General features: G+C 40.2%; 1 protein-coding gene across 1 annotated transcript in view; it reads right to left on the bottom strand.

Moving 5' to 3' along the window:
- The window catches only part of LOC114546120 (low affinity immunoglobulin gamma Fc region receptor II-like), a 1,096,214-nt gene that overhangs the window by 685,348 nt on the left and 390,644 nt on the right, over positions 1-20,222 (bottom strand). The gene's annotated exons all lie outside the window — the stretch shown is intronic.

The following is a 20,222-nucleotide window of genomic DNA, read 5'->3' on the forward strand; positions in this document are numbered from 1 at the left end:
TTTTAACAAAAGAAAACACATCTCAGTATGTTAAAGACACAGTTGGTAAGATTGAGAAGCTAGAGAGATTTTAAAGAAGCTTTTCCTCTGGGCTCCGTCTAACCCCCCTCCCCTCCCCCCCACACACACACACAAACCTAGACATGCGAGCACCGCTGCCTTCACTGCTTTACAGCGAGGCGCCACTCTGGTAAAGCAGCAAAAAGACTTGATTCCACTCATCAAAAACTACTTCATTTTACAAACAACTACACAATTTACATAGATTCCATTTTATTTATTCCCAGGAGGAATTAACGGAATCAATATATCAACAATCCACCCAACTAACTTTATGTGTGTGTGTGTGTGTGTGTGTGTGTGAGTGTGTGTGTGAGTGTGTGTGTGTCTGTGTGTATATTAAGATCTTGGTAAGCAATTTGACAACATTGTAGTAAATATTTTCGGTGCATCACAAAGTGTACTCATTAAGTTAAGATACTAGGTCGAGTCGGGCTGAGTTTGCACTGAAAGCTGTGACCCATCAGAAACTGTGACTGCAGGGGGCGCTGCTGCACGTCGTCTGCTCGTGCGTGGTAGACAATGGGGGGTGAAGAAGAGCATCTACGCAAACGGTGTAAACATAATACATTACATCAACGGGAGCAAGCTGCATGATTCTTCACTGTTTGTTATTGCTTCCTAAGGAGAAAGAGTAAACCACTGGTGACCATATTAACCACCTCAGGCATAGTATCATATGTTTATCTGAAAGTAGATAAAATATAATAAGGTACATTTTCTCTGAAATGTTTCTAAACATGTATTTCTTTGTGACTGCATGCAAGAGTTACATTTGTAATAAGCTACATGCGCAATCACGGAAAGCTTGTATCATTGATGCAACAACAGTTGTGTTGTCATTACTTAGACTTCCTCATGGGGGCGACAGAAACTACGCACAATGGGCCTAACCCTAACCCTATTTTAACAATCTAAGCGCACGGCATGAAGTGCCTGGCACAGATGCGTCCAAATCCACTTTTGCTAGTTTGACGGCAGAAAAAAGGGTCTGTGCACCAGGCGCCTGGTTCAAAAGTTTGGTGGCCCTGAAGTGCAAATCACAACAGCAAATAGAAAAACGCAACAGCAAATAGGAAAACACTTCAACAAATCATAAAACACGACAGCAAATAGGAAAACACAACAGCAAATAGGGAAACACTTCAACAAAAAAACAACGTCATTAACTTCTACCGGAAAAGGTAGGGCCTATCTAGCAGAGGATGGACTGTCTGTCTTTTAACAGGAAGGAGAGGTGAAAAACCATAGACAGTTAAGTGAAAAACACGGACTAGACGGACTAGCCGTTTCTCATTTCAAAACACTGGAAGAAATGGATGTGGAACTCTGATGTTCAATTTGTTTTGTTGAGATGAAGGTGAATCAGCGTCAGTCTGCTTGCAGGAGGAGAATATTCTGTCAGGAACCTTTCCCCCAACGTGCGAAGGTAGGTAACGTTACCGACACTGATAGGCTATAATGTAAGCAATAGTCGTTTTCTCTTATTTATCCCATGTCAACAAATTAAAAACTCATGGGAGTTCATGTTTGTAGTTGTCATAACACATACCAGTAAGGAGAATTGCATTAATTAATCTTAATTACATTAAACTTACAGTGAAGTTAACAAGGTGCAGCTGTACCTCCCATCCTGTAGCTACACTGTAAAATATTACAGACCCATTTAGTTATGTCCACTTATTTCTTATTTTTAACTGAACAATTGAGTTGATTGATATGAGTTTTTGAAAGTTAAACTTGCATTTATTCATTGGGTCGAGTATTTTAATTTTTTGTCAGATATATATGTGTTGATTGAACTTGGGTATGTAAGTTAAGTTATCAGTTGAAAAAAAGTTTGTTTTTCATTGCTTGAACACAGTTTTCAAAATTCTACACACTTATCCCATGACTGTAACCACAACGTGCACAACAATGTGGATCTACAGCACTTTGTTCAAATGCTAACACACTGCTGTCATCGCATCGAGATCTGACCACACACAAACAGATGCAGACAGATGCTTATAGTGAGCTCCTCAGCAGTAAGCTCCCCCTGCTGCTCATAAGGTGCCTCTGCACTCCTTTCGTTTCAGACCCTCCCACCAGCTTTTGGGCCACGCCTCCTCATTTACATTGACATGTGTCAAGTCCAAACGAAAAGGCAATGTTAAATGGAAATTCAAAAGCCAAATATTAAATGAAAATTAAAATCAAATGTTAAATTGAAATTCAAAAGCCAAATATTAAATGAAAATTAAAAGCCAATGATAAATTGAAATTCAAAAGCCAAATATTAAATTCAAAAGCCAAAACCAAATGGAAAATTTTAAAATAATAATAATATTTTTTCAATACTTTCAATTTGAATTATGAATAAATATTTCCTCCATAGTAGACGACTTCTGGTTCTGCTGAAAACTCTGAACACAAACAAACAATTTCAAACATATTTGACAGATTTATTTACTCAGATCTTCTCATTCTCTTTAGTGTTTGTGTTCAAACTCTAAATGTTTGACAAGTTGTTCTGTGGTTGGAATACAAGCATCATCAGGTATATATTAGAACAACAAAAAGACACTGTAGTGAACACATAAGTGACAAAGATGAATCAGAAGAGCAGCTGTACCTCTCGCCCTGTTTGGTCCGATCACTATGACTATGACTGACTTCTTTAGTTCCTCTCACGTCAGCTCGATCGCTCTCTGCAAAAGACAATTATGTTACTACGTGATAAGTGATTTAGCAGTCCTGTTAGTGTAATGCTACTGCAGTACGTAATACAAAAATAGTATTTCATAAAAAAGTTTTAAAAAAATTAATTATCAGGATACAGCAAGTCTTATTCAAACAAAAGTTATATTTGACATTTTGGCGGGAGATTGGCGTTGTGTATTGGTCCCAAAACAGGACTTTCCTGTCCCAGAAGTATTTATTTTAACCCAAACCACAAACTAATCCTGATTAGTCTTTTGGTAAACTTAACCATCACAACAGTCACATAATGGTGACCAGTCGCCGTTTCACAGCGATTAAAGGAACGCCATATTTCCTCCGATATCATACGTATACACGCGCGTTGTGCATCAGTTACGCAATTTCCGTAAGATACATAAATCACATGAAATATGGCAGGTAGATGATTTATTATTACTTATTGCTTCCTGCAGTAGCAACCTAATGTCACTTCCAAGCCTAGCCTATCATTAATGTTCACTATCTTTCAACTCAGTTCTTTTGAGGTAAATAGTAAAACAAAGTGATAAATAAATAAATAAATCAAAATCTATATGCAGATGATGTTTTATATAGCGTTGCTGATTCTGTCCAGTTGGCTATATGGAAACTATCACTCTCCTTTAAGGCCATAAAGGGTTGGGGGGATATCTTTAAAACTGTGCACATGTTCAGACAGTCTCTTCTGGAAAACATTCATAACGTTAACTTCAGTCGTTCGTGAAAAGTGACTATACAAACGTGAGCTGAGAGAGAAGTTCAAACCCTGCTGACTTTCTATTCTCCACACAGCCTAACAACTACAGGGTGACACAGGAATCAAATGTCGCTCCCATCCCACCCCGAGCCCACGAAAATACTCCCATCATATCCCGGGATGCTTACGACGGAAGATGACTAAGTATTTGAAACCCCTACAATACAAAGTTCTGTTTAAAAAATTTGAAAATAGTTTGCGCCCAGCCATTGAATTGTTTTTGTTGTAGCCTATAGGCTATATTATGTCACCTATGCACCCGGATATCAGAAAATCAGTTTTGAAATTGGTGTAAGATGAAAGGTGAACGTTGTTTTCAACACTCGTCTTAAGAGTGCACTGCTCTCCCCAAGTTGTTTCAAACCAATTCAGAACAAGCTCTGTGTGCTTATACGTGATTGCTAGATACATGAGGTTGGAATACGGTGTGTGAATATTGGCGAACATGGTAAGGTTTAATGTCTGAAAAGAAGGGGTTTCAAATCCTTTTGTTGGTTAAGTATTTTTCTCCACTTGTCCTCCGTCGTAAACATAACGTTGAAGGCTATTGGAAACGTAGATGTAGGCATTTGAGCCATGTCAATAGAAATATTGCTTCTTTTCATAAATCCAAGGAACTTGTTATTGTAGCCTAGCTGTTTGAGAGCCTTGAGATCACGTTTCCAGCCCAGGGTAACCAGTTGTTTTAGACCCATTGTTTCAGAATCCGTGTGCTGCCTGCTATAATTTACGACAAATCCTTGTACACGGAGCGCAGAGGTGTAGCAGAACGTTGGAGTGCATGATATAGTTATGTTTTTAAGCCTAAATCAAGGTAACCTGTTGTTTCGGCAGAGCTGTCAAGTAACGAAGTACAAATACTTCGTTACCTTACTTAGGTAGAAATTTTGGGTATCTATACTTTACTGGAGTAATTATTTTACAGCATACTTTTTACTTCTACTCCTTACATTTTCACGGAATTATCTGTACTTTCTACTCCTTACATTTTAAAAATAGCCTCGTTTCTCAGTTCGGCTTGTTTTCATTCCGGCTTGTCATCGTTAAAAAAAAACACACACAAAAACCCCTATCCAGATCGCTCCATCCAGATAGAGTGAATTTGATTGTGGTTGGATGAGAAGTATAAACATAGTCATTCCAACACCCTATTGGTTTGTACACGATCCATCAAACCTGCACAGACCCGGTGCCTTAACGACCGTTATCTACCGGACCGAATAGCAACGCAGATTTCGGTGCCTTATTTAGGTGCCAGTAACAGCATCACCATCACTGTCCCTGGTAAGATCAGACTGTGGAGTCAGTATTGATGAAGCTGTGTGTGAATGGATGACATGCTGTAGTTTGTCTCTGTGTTGAGGTGGACCAGTGATCCTGCAGAGACCTGTCCTCCCTGTGATGGAGGGAGAAGACCTCACTCTGACCTGTAAAACAAAGAGGTCCTCCAACCTCCCAGCTGGTTTCTATAAAGATGGCTCCTTCATCAGGACTGAGCCTGCAGGTCACATGACCATCCACCATGTTTCCAGGTCTGATGAAGGCCTCTACAAGTGTCTCATCAGCAGTGTTGGAGAGTCTCCACCCAGCTGGGTCTCTGTCACAGGTGAGGAGGTTAAAGGTCAGTATTGTGTCAGATATTGGCATCAAGACAAAAAAATGGCTGAACAGTAGATACATGACCACAAGAACAAAGGCATGCCATACTGCTACAAAAAGACCCAAAATGACTATGAAGAGATGCAACAAAGAGAAAAAGTGATGGAACAGGAACAGATACAAAAAATGACTACAAAAAGAGAAAACACAACTACAAAGACGTGCAAAATAGAAAAAATAAAAGCAGACAACAGACTTAACCCTAACCCAGCCAAAAAAAGACAAAAGGACCACAAAGAGAAACCAAATGACTATTTAGAGATGCAAAACAAAGACCCAAAAAAATAGAGTATAAGAGACCCAAAATGATGATTGCAAAACAACAGATTTAAAAAAATAAAGATGCAACAAACTGATGCAAAAGACCAAAGATACACAAAACAACTACTGAGACAGAAAAAACTATTACAAAAAGCAAAATGGCTACAAAAAGATGCAAAAAACTGCTACAAACAGACACAAAAAAGAGATACAAAATTGCTAAAATTCTTAAAATCATCACAAAGAGACACCAAATGACTAGTCATGTTTCCATTCCAAAATTATGGCATGATGAAAAAATGACAAAAACTACATAGAGCAATGAGACTCAAAATGACTACTAGTCTAAAAAACCCACTAAAAGACAAAAAACAACTACAAACAGATGCAAAAATAGCAAAAATAAAGAGACAAAGTGAAGTAACAGTCAACAGATACACAAACACTATACAAAGAGAGAAAAACAAAAACCTGCAAATTAGCCACAAAGACACACAAAACAGCTACCAAGAGATGCAAAAAAGAGATAGAAAACGGCTACATAGAGTCTTAAAATGACCTCAAAGAGACCTAAAACTAATACTAGGAGACTCAAAACACACAGACGCAAAACAAAGACATGCCCAACGGCTACAAAAAGACCCAGAACGACTACAAAAAGAGATACAAAATGACTTCATAGAGTCTTTAAATGACAATAAAGAGACACAAAGCAATGACAAATACATGCAAAATGACCTAAAAAAGTGCTTTTAAAGTATTTTTTCTATTTATTTGATCTTTTCTTCAGGTAAACCCACCACCCCTCCGCCTCCTCCATCCCCCTCCAGCCCTGGCTCCTCCTCCTCGTCTCCTCTGTCCTCGTCTCCTGCTCTCCTAGCGTCCTTGCTGTCTGTCCCAGTCCTCTGTGGTCTGGTGCTGCTGGTTGTTCTGGTCCTACTGGTGAGACGATGTGTCCACAGGAAACACTCAACAACAACAACAACAGGTGAACCTTTTCGAAATCTGTTTAGTATTATTTGCTTATTTAAGTTTCAGTTACATGCAACTAACAGCCATGCTGTACAGTGATGTTCTAATATTTCAAAATAAGAGCGTGTGTTTATTTGTTCTACCTTTGTGAGGGTCAAAACCTTGATTAAGATTTTATTATTTGAAATGTTGTGTTTGGGTTAAGATTTGATTTAAGTTATATTCTGACTTTTTAATAATTTTTCCTAGAACTAAAAAAACATGTCAATTGTACAAAGTGTTCTTTAGTTTGTGACGTTGGGCCTGATCAGGAGGTGTTTTCCTGTGTGAAAATGTATCTTTGTGGTCAAAGTGTTTCTCTGCTGCGGCCCAGCTTCCTGTTTTCTGATGAAAACAATCAGTTAAAGTTGGTCTGGTTTCACCGCAGGACGGATTCTAACACGATAACTTGTCATATTGTTTGAATAATGTGAACAAATATAAATGTAAATTTGTAATATTTTTGTAAAAGGTTTGTTTATTTATTTAAAAAATTCTATGATTTTCAGTGATGTAAGACATTTTAAGCTGCTCTATGGATATTAATACTACAAATGTTGAACCAGTAGTTGCACTAAAGCTTGATTTATGTTTCTGCTTTGAATCTAAGCATGTAACTTAGATGCAGACCGAAACTGTGACTGGTCTGCTTGGCCGTTGATCGGTAGCATCACATTCCCCCCTACTCGTTTTCGGTTTCTCCTTCTTCGTAAACACACACACACATACAATATTAAATGAAGTTAACACAATACAGTAATGTGAGCTATTTAAATTAGCCGATACATGGTTAAACCTCATTCAACCGTGTGTACTTCGTCCACAGCATCCAGCAAGCGCTCCACAGTGGGAGCGCTTGCTGGATGTCCCAGGGTGAAAACTACACAGAAAAAGGCGGGGATAGTTTCTTTGTGTAGGCGGCAACCTGAAGCTGCTTTTCCCGGGTTTCTCCCATGTTTTAGCCCTATCTCCCGGACCCCTCCCGGTTTGTTATTTCTCCGGGGAAACTCCTGTATCTTGCATGGCCCAAACTCCTTTATAAATAATCAGACCAATATGTGTGTCTAATGTTGACCAGTTGCCAGATCTTGTATGAAACACATCCTATTCACACAATCCACACATACAATTTTCAACCTGTTTGTCACCTCAAACTGGCAACCTATAACCCTCAACCTGGCAACCTATAACCCTCAACCTGGCAACCTGTAACCCAGTTGATCTCTGCGTCAGCTTCATGGATATTTCAGACCCGAAAGCGAGCAGATAAAAATGACAGGTGAAGGTGGTATTCCCGCAAAGAAATCGAAATATAGCTGTAGATTTCAACAGTGTTTGGCGCAACAATTGACAAGCATCTTACAGAGTCATATTGACAACCTCCACACTTTTTGTAAGTTGTGTCGCATTGATTTTAATGTAGAGTACAGCGGGGAAAATGACATCAACCAGCAAAGTAAAAAATAAAGTTGAATTTGCTTTCCTCTTTCATACATTGGAGAAATTCGGGTTCGGTCCATCCTTTAGGCAGTGGTTACAGCTAGTATATACAGAGCCGATGGCTACAGTTGTTACTAATGGTGTGATGTCACCTCCATTCAAACTTAGTCGAGGCACCAGACAGGGCTCGCCCCTGTCGCCGCTGATATTTGCCTTATTTCTGGAACCATTGGCAATTGCATTGCAGGAAAGTAAAGACATTAAAGGAGTTCAAATGGGCCATGAAGTACTTACGCTTTTTTTGTACGCTGATGACATTCTTTTGATTACAAGTAACCCAAACACAGCAGTATCCACGATCTCTTCCATTATTGACGCATTTTCAGAAATCTCTGGCTAAACAATTAACTGGGCTAAGTCAGAGGCCATGCCTAGCTCTAAAATATGTCCTCCGGACATTAGGGAATCATGGCAGTACAAGTGGATGCCAGCTGACCTATTTAGGGATCAAATTGACACCAGGGTTGGACAAAATAATGCAATCTAACATTTCTCCGGTTATTCAGGCTATTCAGCCTTTCTTACAAAACTGGGCTAAATTGAATATACAGTATCTTTGTTAGGTAGGGTTAACTTGGTCAAGATGATCATCTCCCCTAAAATCCAATATATTCTGTACATGCTTCCATAAAATTTTCCCCCTAGCCTCTTTAAACTATACAATTCTGTCGTGGAGAGTTATAGATGGGCAGGCAAAAAAACAAGCTTTAACCGATCAAAATTATATGCGGCCAAAGAAAGTGGTGGCTTATCATTGTCTAAAATAGAGTGGTATCATTATGCCTTTTCACTCTCCCAGTTAGCTAAGATAAATAATTTGCGGGAGCAGGTGTCTTCCTGGGTTAAAATAGAAGAGGAACTGGTGGCTCCGACCTCCCTTGAGGCGTTTCTTACTCAGATGGGAAGACCGGTACCCTTTAAGGACCCAGTTTGGACCTTTGTACAGGAAACCTGGATGAGTGCTCATCAACATATAAAATGTAGCCCGCATCTTACCCCTAAATCTTCTATTTGGTATAACAAAAAAATATGAATTGGCAAAAAATCTATTATGTAGGAGAAATGGGCAAAAGCTGGAATAAACTTGCTTGCTGACTTGCTCAGCGAAAATGGATTGAGGTCATTTGATGAAATTAAGCAAGAATATAACATTACACAAGAGGACTTTTGGAAATTTCTACAAATTGGGCACTGCATTAAAGCTACTCAGGGGAAGAACCCTGACCTCGTGACCAGGATTCAGGAGTTAGTCCAGGTAACTAAATATAAAAAATGTGGAGCCTCTAAATTTTATGAGATTTTCAGGGAGGCTCGTCCACCCCACATGGAGGGCTTGAGATTGTGCTGGGAGAAAGATGTGGGCGAACAGATCTCAGCTGATAGATGGATGAAGTTGGTTGTGTCTTGGCATAACTGTTCTCGTGAAGCGCAATCTCAGCTTATTCAGTACAAATTACTTAACAGAAACCATTGCACCCCCAGTAAAATGGCCAAACTAAAACTTAAGGACAGTAACACATGTGGGAGGTGTGACAAGGAAGTGGGTACTCTGGTACACATGTTGTATTCTTGTGAAAAAAATGCATATTTGTGGGATAGGGTTGTTACCCTCTTGAATGATCTATTCGGATTACAACTCACCAAGACCTCAGCTCTGTGTATTCTGGGTCTGCTGCCAGACAATAACATTCTGACCAGAAGACAAAGACTATGGATACGTCTGGCTACTACAACAGGATGTAGAATAATTCTGAGGCACTGGAAATCATTTACTCTGTGCTGTTTTAGGGAATGGACTGAACAAATGACAAGAATGGCTATGAGCGAGTCACTTACCTTACTTTAATCAAGTCTGGGGCTCCTGGGGTTGTCTGTCTGAATATAAGGCACTGGTTCTGATCCAATCCAATATAGCGTTTGACTGGAAGAATAATGTATTGTAATGTAAGGCACATGATGTTGTTTTTTTTCTTTTTTCCTTTCTTCTTTCTGTATTCGTAAAACGGGACAGTGGATGATATAGATGTCTTGTTAGTTGTGATGGTGACATAGGTTGTACTGTCTGTCAAAAATATTAATACAAAAAATAATTAAATAAAAGAAGCACATAAGGGCTTCATCATGAAAGAACAGACAGAGGCAGAAAATGTGAAGCAAGCTGACCTCAAGATGGCAATGTTGGTAGCACAGACTTACAGTACACTTAACAAAAACCTTTGCTATCCTTTTGATCTGTGGACACTTATGGACTAGAGGAATATAAATAAGCCAGGAATGGAGCGTTTAGGACAGCCTACAGGTAGACAAGTGTCATCATTTTGTCCTTTTTTTCTTTTATTTTCTTCAATAACATAAGACGATGAATAATGCTTTGGTGCTTATGATGTCAGTGAAAAGAACTGAATGATTGAATTACCAATCACACGATGTACAGCATGTCCATATTGACACAAGTTTTGTGTTTAAATACTCATGATGTAACATGCCAGAACTCACGTAAGTTACAGGTGTGTTAACAGGATAACAAGTGTTATTTATTTGAGGTATTTCAAAATAAAAAACTTTTTTTTAAAAGAAGCCATTATTTGTTTGTTTAAAGAATGCAACGATAACGTGTGTGATTTATTAAATATTAATCATTATGTTGGGGGGAGAAATGCTGTTTGTTCTCTCTTTGAGCTAATCACTGACTGAGGCTGAGGCTTTGAGAAGAAAGAAAGCATGATGTAATGCAGTCAGACAGCCAGCAGGAGGCAGCTTTCACCCTGTTCTCCAGAGGAGCATTTCACTGGGAAGGCTTTCATTTACGGGAAGTCTGCAGAATAATCAGCTCCACCTCTGGAGGGACAAATGACCCAGTGGACAGACAGAAACAGAACTGCATTCATCAGATACCGTCAGACACCGCCTACCAAGAGCCTGGGTCTGTCTGAGTTTTCCCTCGCCACTGTCACATTAATGCTTGCTCTTGGGGGAATTACTGGGATTTTTGGGGCTTTGTGTGTCTAGACCTAATCTGTAAAGTGTCTCGAGATAACGCTTGTTATGGTTTGATACTATAAATAAAATTGAATTGAATTGAATAAAGATGTGAAAAGAGTTCATTTATATGTTACAGGTCAGTGCATCTGTCTTCTGTCAGATCAGCAGTTTGTCTCCAAGTAAACATGTTTCTGTGTTCTTGGATCAGTTCCAACAAGTAATTCTCTTCTAAAAGCAAAACATGTTACATCACATTTAGGTTCTTCTGACAAAGACACACCAATGAAGCTGAACTGAGTTTCAACAACAAGACAAATATGTTGAACTAAAACACACACACACCCATTTAGACACACCTATATACATAATACAATCTTCAACTTCATAATAAAGACATAAAATAAAGATGATCCGAGAGCTGATTCCAACTGTTTTATCCAAATGGTCCACAGATAGATTCCTCTTCCTTGGTTTGGTTTCCCAGGAGGATGAAGGACTGACTTGCCTTCACCATCCTAGGAAAATGTGTTTACAGGAAGACAGAATCAGACATAAAGCTGAACCCAGAGAGATCTACATACACATTTAACTATTAGGAACCAAATATAGCTGCATATATAATAAATATATAATATAACAATGACCAACAAACAAGTAAAAGTGTTTCTGTAACTTAACAAGAGTATAAATAGTGTGACGGTGCAGAGAGGAAAGAGTTAATAAAGTAGACTGAGGTCAGTCAGTGCTCTGTGTGTGTGTGTGTGATCAGTAAATATGGCTGCTGCTTCCTCTGCTGCTCTAACTGCCTTATCTTATTTATAGTCAGTTTACATTACATGTCACTTAGCTGATGCTTTTATCCAAAGTGACTTACAATTGCTGTCAGAGGTCACACATCTCTGGAGCAACTAGGGGTTAAGTGTCTTGCTCAGGGACACATTGGTTGATGTATCACAGTGGGAATTGAACCCAGGTCTCCCACACCAAAGGCATGTGTCATATCCACTATGCCATCACCACCCCCAGTTCTTCTTTAAACTGCAGAATGACTTGGAGTAAAATCCCCTTAACTTAAACACTATCGGTTCTGAAAACACCCTGAAGCAACACTAAACTAGGAACATCATGTTCCTTTCTTAAAGCAACCAGACTGTCAGGTTTTAATCTCAGATCTCAGTTCAAGCTAATAAACTTTGCATCAGCATTTTAAATTCAAATGACTCCTGTCCTGTCCAGTCCTGTTATCATGTTATCATGTTCCAGGGAGAGGAGCTGCAGTGTTTATCAGTGAGAGGAGGAGATTATCATGCTGCTGCTGCTGCTCAGAGACTTATTTGACGGCTGATGCCTAAAGTCAGAGTAAACAGTCAAATGGTGTCCTACCCCAAAACACGTTGGTCAGGTTTTCATTATGAAGGATTATTATTTTTTGTGGCAGACTCATCTCTGTGTTCAGCAGAGCAGCTCAGCTGATGAGTTCAGACAGATATCAACTTTGAAATAAAAACCCAAGAGGACTAGTTCTCTCTAGAGTCTAAAGCTCCACACACTCTGGGTCTTCCCTCAGCTTTCCTTAGTGAGGGCCTGCTGCTGCAGCCTGATGACATATAAGGGAAATAAAGATCAGACTTACACTAACACTGAGTCACACCTGGTTTAAATTAAAGTACCTTATGACTTACTGAGACAAAGAGATACTGTTTGTGACTTCTAGTTCCCCTAAACAAGCCACTTCCTTTTTCGACCACTATTCTCAGCAGCTTTGCATCAATAATTCATGACAGAAACTGAAAGATTTCTGCAAAAAAAAACAAAATCCAGACAGAGCTAATCTGTTACCAATATAAGGAATTAAGGACTGTTATGTATATATGTTCTTTTCATGCCACTTTCTACTTCTACTCAGAGGGAAAGTACTTTTTACTTCATTACATGTATGACATTGTGAAGATACACAATGGGCTCTGGGTTACTGTGACGCTATTTCCATGAATATTTTTTTAATCATCACTTCAGGTTACAGGACAAAGAAAGAATTCCAAGGTTGTGATTCGGCTCGATTACTCGTTTCTACAACAAACTGTTCCACTGGAACAAGGTCAGTCAGCAGGAACCAACCAACAAACAATGATGAGGTCAAGTTTCCACTAACAATAGGTGGATTCTAACATGGGGGTAAAATGTGTCCCGACGTGGCTCTCAGGCAGTGACCAAAGAGGGGAGAACATGAGATTAGGCTGCCAGAGGATAAAACTTATTTTAACAACCAAATCAATATTCAAAACAACACATAAGCAATGTAAATAAATAAACTAAACTGAGAAGACATGCAGCCATCGTCCCGCCCCTGCCTGCCGAACACATTCTCACTCCTGACTCGTCAAATACTCTCCTCTTGGTCAGGACCCCTTGGCGTCTCTTTCTAACATGATATTATGGTGCAGCAAAGGAATCAGGCCCAGTTCCATACCGTACAACAACCGAAAATCACCCGTTTCTGTCCTGGGTGAAAAATGACAGCGATGAATGTCACAGTGACAAATGCTAGGCTAAATGTCATCGCAGAGGCGAGGAGCAGCTTAGCATTTACTAACTGTATAGGTCACCACTCACCCACAGCTTGGCAACCAAAAACCCTTTCCTCAGAACAGATAAGCAACATGTTAACAGTATAGCAGCTTATGTTTAACCCAGACAGGCTACTTACCATTAATGTTGCCATTAACCCTAACCCTAACCCTGGACTTTAAATATTTGTCCTTGTATACTATCCTATTTTTTATTCATAATTTCTTGTATATTCTGTATGTGTGCTATGTGTCTGATATTTTGCTGCTGTGGCACAGGCATTTCCCAATTTGGGAACAATAAAATTTGATATATCCATCTATGTAGTCTAGACGTGAGATGACTGCACCACCTCCTCAGTGAGGATGGGCGTTTCCATGCAGCTGTTGTACACACAAAGACACAAAGGAGAGAATCATAGTCAAAATATCTAGTTCTATAGATCATATTTAGTGTTGAGTTCAGTTAACCATCTGACAGAAACAGTCATATATTGAACTGAACTGTAAATGTAGTTGTTTGCTGTGAAACTTCACATACTGGATGATAAAGAGCTTCAGTTTCTCTCTACCAACATATTACAATACTAAGCATCTCTGATTACAGGAACAGGCCCAGACAGGCTATGTGGCGCCATGCAGACTTCATTTCCCTCCTCAGCAGAGCTCTAACTGAAGCAAAGGCCTACTGTACCATCCCTCTACTACACTGTACCATCCCTCTACTACACTGTACCATCCCTCTACTACACTGTACCATCCCTCTACTACACTGTACCATCCCTCTACTACACTGTACCATCCCTCTACTACACTGTACCATCCCTCTACTACACTGTACCACCCTCTACTAAACTGTACCACTCTCTACTACACTGTACTACCCTCTACTACACTGTACTACCCTCTACTACACTGTACTACCCTCTACTACACTGTACCACCCTCTACTACACTGTACCACCCTCTACTACACTGTACCATCCTCTACTACACTGTACCACCCTCTACTACACTGTACTACCCTCTACTACACTGTACCACTCTCTACTACACTGTATCCCCATCTACTACACTGTACCACCCTCTACTACACTGTACCACCCTCTACTATACCACCCTCTACTACACTGTACCACCCTCTACTACACTATACCACCCTCTACTACACTGTACCACCCTCTACTACACTGTATCACCCTCTACTACACTGTACCACCATCTACTACACTGTACCACCCTCTACTACACTGTACCACCCTCTACTACACTGTACCACCCTCTACTACACTGTACCATCCTCTACTACACTGTACCACCCTCTACTACACTGTACTACCCTCTACTACACTGTACCACTCTCTACTACACTGTACCACCCTCTACTATACCACCCTCTACTACACTGTACCACCCTCTACTACACTGTACCATCCTCTCCTACACTGTACCACCCTCTACTACACTGTACTACCCTCTACTACACTGTACTACCCTCTACTACACTGTACCACTCTCTACTACACTGTACCACCCTCTACTATACCACCCTCTACTACACTGTACCACCATCTACTACACTGTACCACCCTCTACTACACTGTACCACCCTCTACTATACCAGCCTCTACTACACTGTACCACCCTCTACTACACTGTATCACCCTCTACTACACTGTACCACCATCTACTACACTGTACCACCCTCTACTACACTGTACCACCATCTACTACACTGTACCACCCTCTACTACACTGTACCACCCTCTACTACACTGTACCACCATCTACTACACTGTACCACCCTCTACTACACTGTACCACCCTCTACTAAACTGTACCACCCTCTACTACACTGTACCACCCTCTACTACACTGTACCACCATCTACTACACTGTACCACCCTCTACTACACTGTACCACCATCTACTACACTGTACCACCCTCTAATATACTGTACCACCCTCTACTACACTGTACCACCCTCTACTATACTGTACCACCCTCTACTACACTGTACCACCCTCTACTATACTGTACCACCCTCTACTACATTGTACCACCCTCTACTACACTGTACCACCCTCTACTACACTGTACCACCCTCTACTACACTGCATAGTGTAAACACACACTTCTATTCCTTCATATGAAATGATGAAATGATCAGTTCTTCAATTGTTCATTGCATGTTTACTTCGTCCTTTGCACTGTAAAATCTCAGAATAAATTATATCAAATCACCTTTTCTTTCTCTTTTAACTCTTGAGTGTTATCAGTGAAACAGACTGTAATGGGAGCTCCCTGTTTATAACAAAGACCTTAAAGAGGAAAATGAGAGACTCCAGCTGAGAAACACAAAGACACCCAGAGGACTTGGACTTGGTGTGTTGTGTTCCTCCTGCTGCGGGTTACCCGGAGCACAGGCATGGTGGGTGTTTCTAGATCAACAGTACATGTATCAACAGGTTCAACAGCTTTACTTCTACAGAAATGAAACTCTACCTGAATCCTCTTCTGAACTGAGCAACCTTTAAGCCAGTCTTCATGTTTCTTATGGTTGCCATGAAACGTCTGGTCGCTTATACTGATGCGGTCAAAGGTAGAGCAGCACCGAGAACAGAATTCTTCTCTTACAGTATTGCGTCTGCATCTTTACACATCTTTATCTTACAGACTCTCTGCAAACAGCTGCCCAGGCCACAGTTGGGATATATCACCGTCCGCACAGCCCCTCTGACTGCAAGAAGCATGAAACAAGTTTGATTCTGAAATACTCAACATGTTGGACAAAGGTCTCTTCAGCTGACACCAGCAACCCTCCATTAGTTTCAGATCTTAAAGGGGTGATGATTATATAGGGTATTTTACACTGTTCCTACGGGTCTCCTAATAGGGTATGTAACATTGGTTGGGCTGAAAATGTCCCAGGTGCTGTTATATGGGCCCTAATGCAACCCTGTTAAAAGCCCTGAGTGAAACAAGAGGTTGTCTCCCTTATATGGCATGCTCATGAATATTTAGATGAGCTGTGCACTGATTGGTTGGTTGAAGCACACACACACACACACACACACACACACACACACACACACACAGCCCCTCACCTCTGTGCCTCTCCATTCACACCAGGTCACACACTGCACAGAAATGTTATACATTGTTTGTCTGCTATTTCATTACTAAATTCACTTCTGAGACTTTTTTATGCGAGAAATCAACTATGTCGAGCTCAAATATGTCGGTCCGCCTGTCCACCTTCAAAGACCCCGCTGTGAGCTGGCTGGAGCTCCGTCACAGCCAGTGTTGTGCCCCTGTAAAAGGGGAAAATAGAATGAACTACACGGACACGATGTTGCTTCACTCAAATACAATGTTGTAATGCATTTTTTTTTAGTAACATCATAATAGCAGGTTTACAAGATGTAACAAACCATGTATTCTCTCTGTTCACAACGCAATAATGTCCCTTCAAGTAACTCAAACTGTTTTGAGTAAGTAACAGTGAAACAGTATTTTCAATAACAAAACAAAATATATCTTAGCTGCACCTTACAAAATACTGTTGCTATAGATTTATTATTAACCCAGAATAATTGATGATCTCACTTCAGTTGCACTAACACAGTATATTTGCTTCTGCACATTTAACACCATAATGGTCAACACTATTATTATTAAACTGCAGCAATAGCATCCTGATATGAACAATATAGAAACTAGTGAACACAGGCAACAACGATGTTACATTAACTACCTCGCTTCACCTAACTTCACATAACGCAGTTAGCATGCAGGCCACAGTAGAGCAGCACGTTTACACTCAATCTTCTAAATTCACATGCTTGAGTTATCACAGTAACTAATATTTTACCTTTGCAGAATTAAAACACATACATTGATCAAACATATCACAACCTTCATTCTTACCTGTAAAAGGGGAAAATAGAATGAACTACAGTTGCTTCACTCAAGTCCAATGTTGTAATGGACGAGCGGAAGCCACACATTCCCCTACAGTCCGAACAAGGCATTAGTAATCGAACACAGATTAGCAACTCAACTAGTGCTTAAAACGGGAAACAAATAGAAACTTAAAGAAACAAAGAAATACTGCAAAATGTCATTTCAGAAATACTGCAAAATGTCATTTCCAATGCATTTTTCCCAAAGTCTTATAGGTATCTTAGACAGCATTTTAAAGTCCCGCTCCGATCCTATTTTGAGCTATTTTTAAACATTCTCAGTGGTCTTTAAATGATGATTATGCCATTTTTAGCCAAAATCACAAAACCTGTGCCTTTTTCTGGGACTTCGCTTCAGCAGAGCGGCAGTAGCTCATTAGCAACCGCCTCTGCGTTGTGGGGCGGAGCCGTTGGCACGGAGGCGACCCTCCCCTCCTCGTTGCTGAGAGCTCTCTCTCCCTCCCGCTAGCTGTCACCTAGCTTTTCACCCCCAACCTTCCCCTCTTCTGTGGCTCCCACTGACAGCCTACATCTCTTGTCTGTGTGGCCGCCGCAGAAGTGACGTTACTCTGAAGAAACAGAGAAAACAGAACACAATAAATAACTTTACCATTAATCATACACTTTTCTCAGTAAGGTAGAAGTCATATAGTCAATATAGAAGCATTACAGTATTATATACACGTTAATTATTATTATCCGAAGTTAATCAAAGTTATCACCGATCACCAATCATATTTTCACTCCGAGACGTCGCAGTAAAAAACAGCTCGACGTTGCTTGATATTTCATCCCTCCCACAGTGATCAATCAGGACATATTTAGTATCTGTGGATTGCTCGGAATTTCGGGATTATTATGATGCTAATGTCAACGCTCTATCTGAAAAACTGACTGACTCTCTCACCAGTGATGGGCTTGACACACGGGGGGACAAACGACTGCGACAGGCTAAACTCGTCGCCACCCTGCGTGTGCTAGTGTACTTGAAGCGAGCGCGGAATTTAGATGACGATTGATAGGCGGTGAAAAGTGACTTATTTGTTACAGCATGTGTTCCAATTTCAGCGCCACGGAGCTCGGTTCACAATGCCATGCAACGGCTTGTGTGTGTGTGTATCTGTGACATTCACATATTCAAAACACAACTTCAAAAAAGCCCCTGTAAAACGCATTATATTACATTATAATCTACATTGCTTTAACACAGATGAACCTAAGTTAACAGAGAGTTGCCACATAATGCAGCACTGGCGTTTTTGCCCGGTGGGTAACGTTAGCTGATGTAATGAGAAAACAGGCGGGATCGTTGAACTAGCTCCCGACAGACAAAAAAAAAATAAATAAACTTACCGGTAAAGACACAGGCTGTCCAGTTGATGGTGTCTTGATGGAAGGCACTGCATCCGGCTTCAAAAATAATTTACTGACGAAGCCCATTTTTTTTCTCCTGCAAGTTGGTGAAACAGTCTTCTGTGAAGTGCTGACCGCAAACCGATGTGTGGTTTTTAACATTGCCGTGACCAAGGAACGTAATCCATCTATCTCTCACAGCAGCATGTTTTGGTAAAGCATGAAAGCTAATACCACTATCTCTCCTTAATTGGGCCACAAGACATAGGTGTTGATGAGCTTCTCTACTCCTCAGAACCTGGGCGGGATGTGGGGGTGGGGGGTTGAGCTTGTGGCCCCGCCCAGTGGAGTTACTACGTCACAACTCCAGTCTATTTGAGCCGGCATTTTAGCGTCTGCTACTGATTCACAGACATTTGAATGCAGAAATACTCAGAAATACAACTTTGAGCTTATTTTTCTCAAGATATGTCCTCTAACATCAGAAAAATGCTACAAGAACATGTTAACACCTAGAAAAACATGATTTTCATCGGAGTGGGTCTTTAAACACAAATCGCCTTTTTATCCTACTTACCTTTAAGCCTCTTTTACCTGAAAAGGTCAGAGCAATGGATTACCGATCTACAGATCATAGTTCATTTTAACTCAAGGAAATTAATGACCATCTTTTTAACCAAGCATTGCAATGAATTACAGCATTTTAACTTGGCAGTTTTGACTTATACCTTTATGCACATTTTTAAAGTATTTTTTTAACCTATGGATGTATTTCCATTCAATGTATTCAAAATATCACTGTTACACCAGCAGCCCGCAGCGCTCCATCCCCAGCGCAAAGTTGCCGTTTCTGGGTTCATAGGAATAAATGACAAACATAGCCTCCTCCTAACGAGACCTCTAAAATTCAAACAATATTATTTATTAAATTAAAATCGGACAAAAGTGTTAGCTTTGTAAGACCATAAGGTAGCTGTGATATACATGCCATGACGAAGTGTAAATAGTCAGTTTCCCCAGGTGAAGTTTAAACACACGTTTAATTTACATTTGTAATGAATGTAATGTGTGCTAAAGTCAGCATCAATAACAGCACTTTTGGCTAATTACATTAGCCAAAAGTCAAATCGCTCCCTCGTGATTTGTAAGAGCTTTCAGCCCTTTGATTAGTTTTGATGTTAGTAAAGACAAGAACAGCATAATACAAAATATTACAAACTTGCATGTTTGAATTCATAACATTTACAGAGGGTTGCTATTTTGGTGGCGGTACTTTACAACACACTACACAGTGCTTGTTGAGACCGATCATTTGTATTCAAATTCTGAGTAGTGCAAAGGAGGAAGAAAAGGAGGGAAATGAAGGATGAGAAGGCAGTAAACTG

The sequence above is a fragment of the Perca flavescens genome, chromosome 19 (assembly GCF_004354835.1).
Source record: "Perca flavescens isolate YP-PL-M2 chromosome 19, PFLA_1.0, whole genome shotgun sequence".
Taxonomy (NCBI): Eukaryota; Metazoa; Chordata; class Actinopteri; order Perciformes; family Percidae; genus Perca; species Perca flavescens.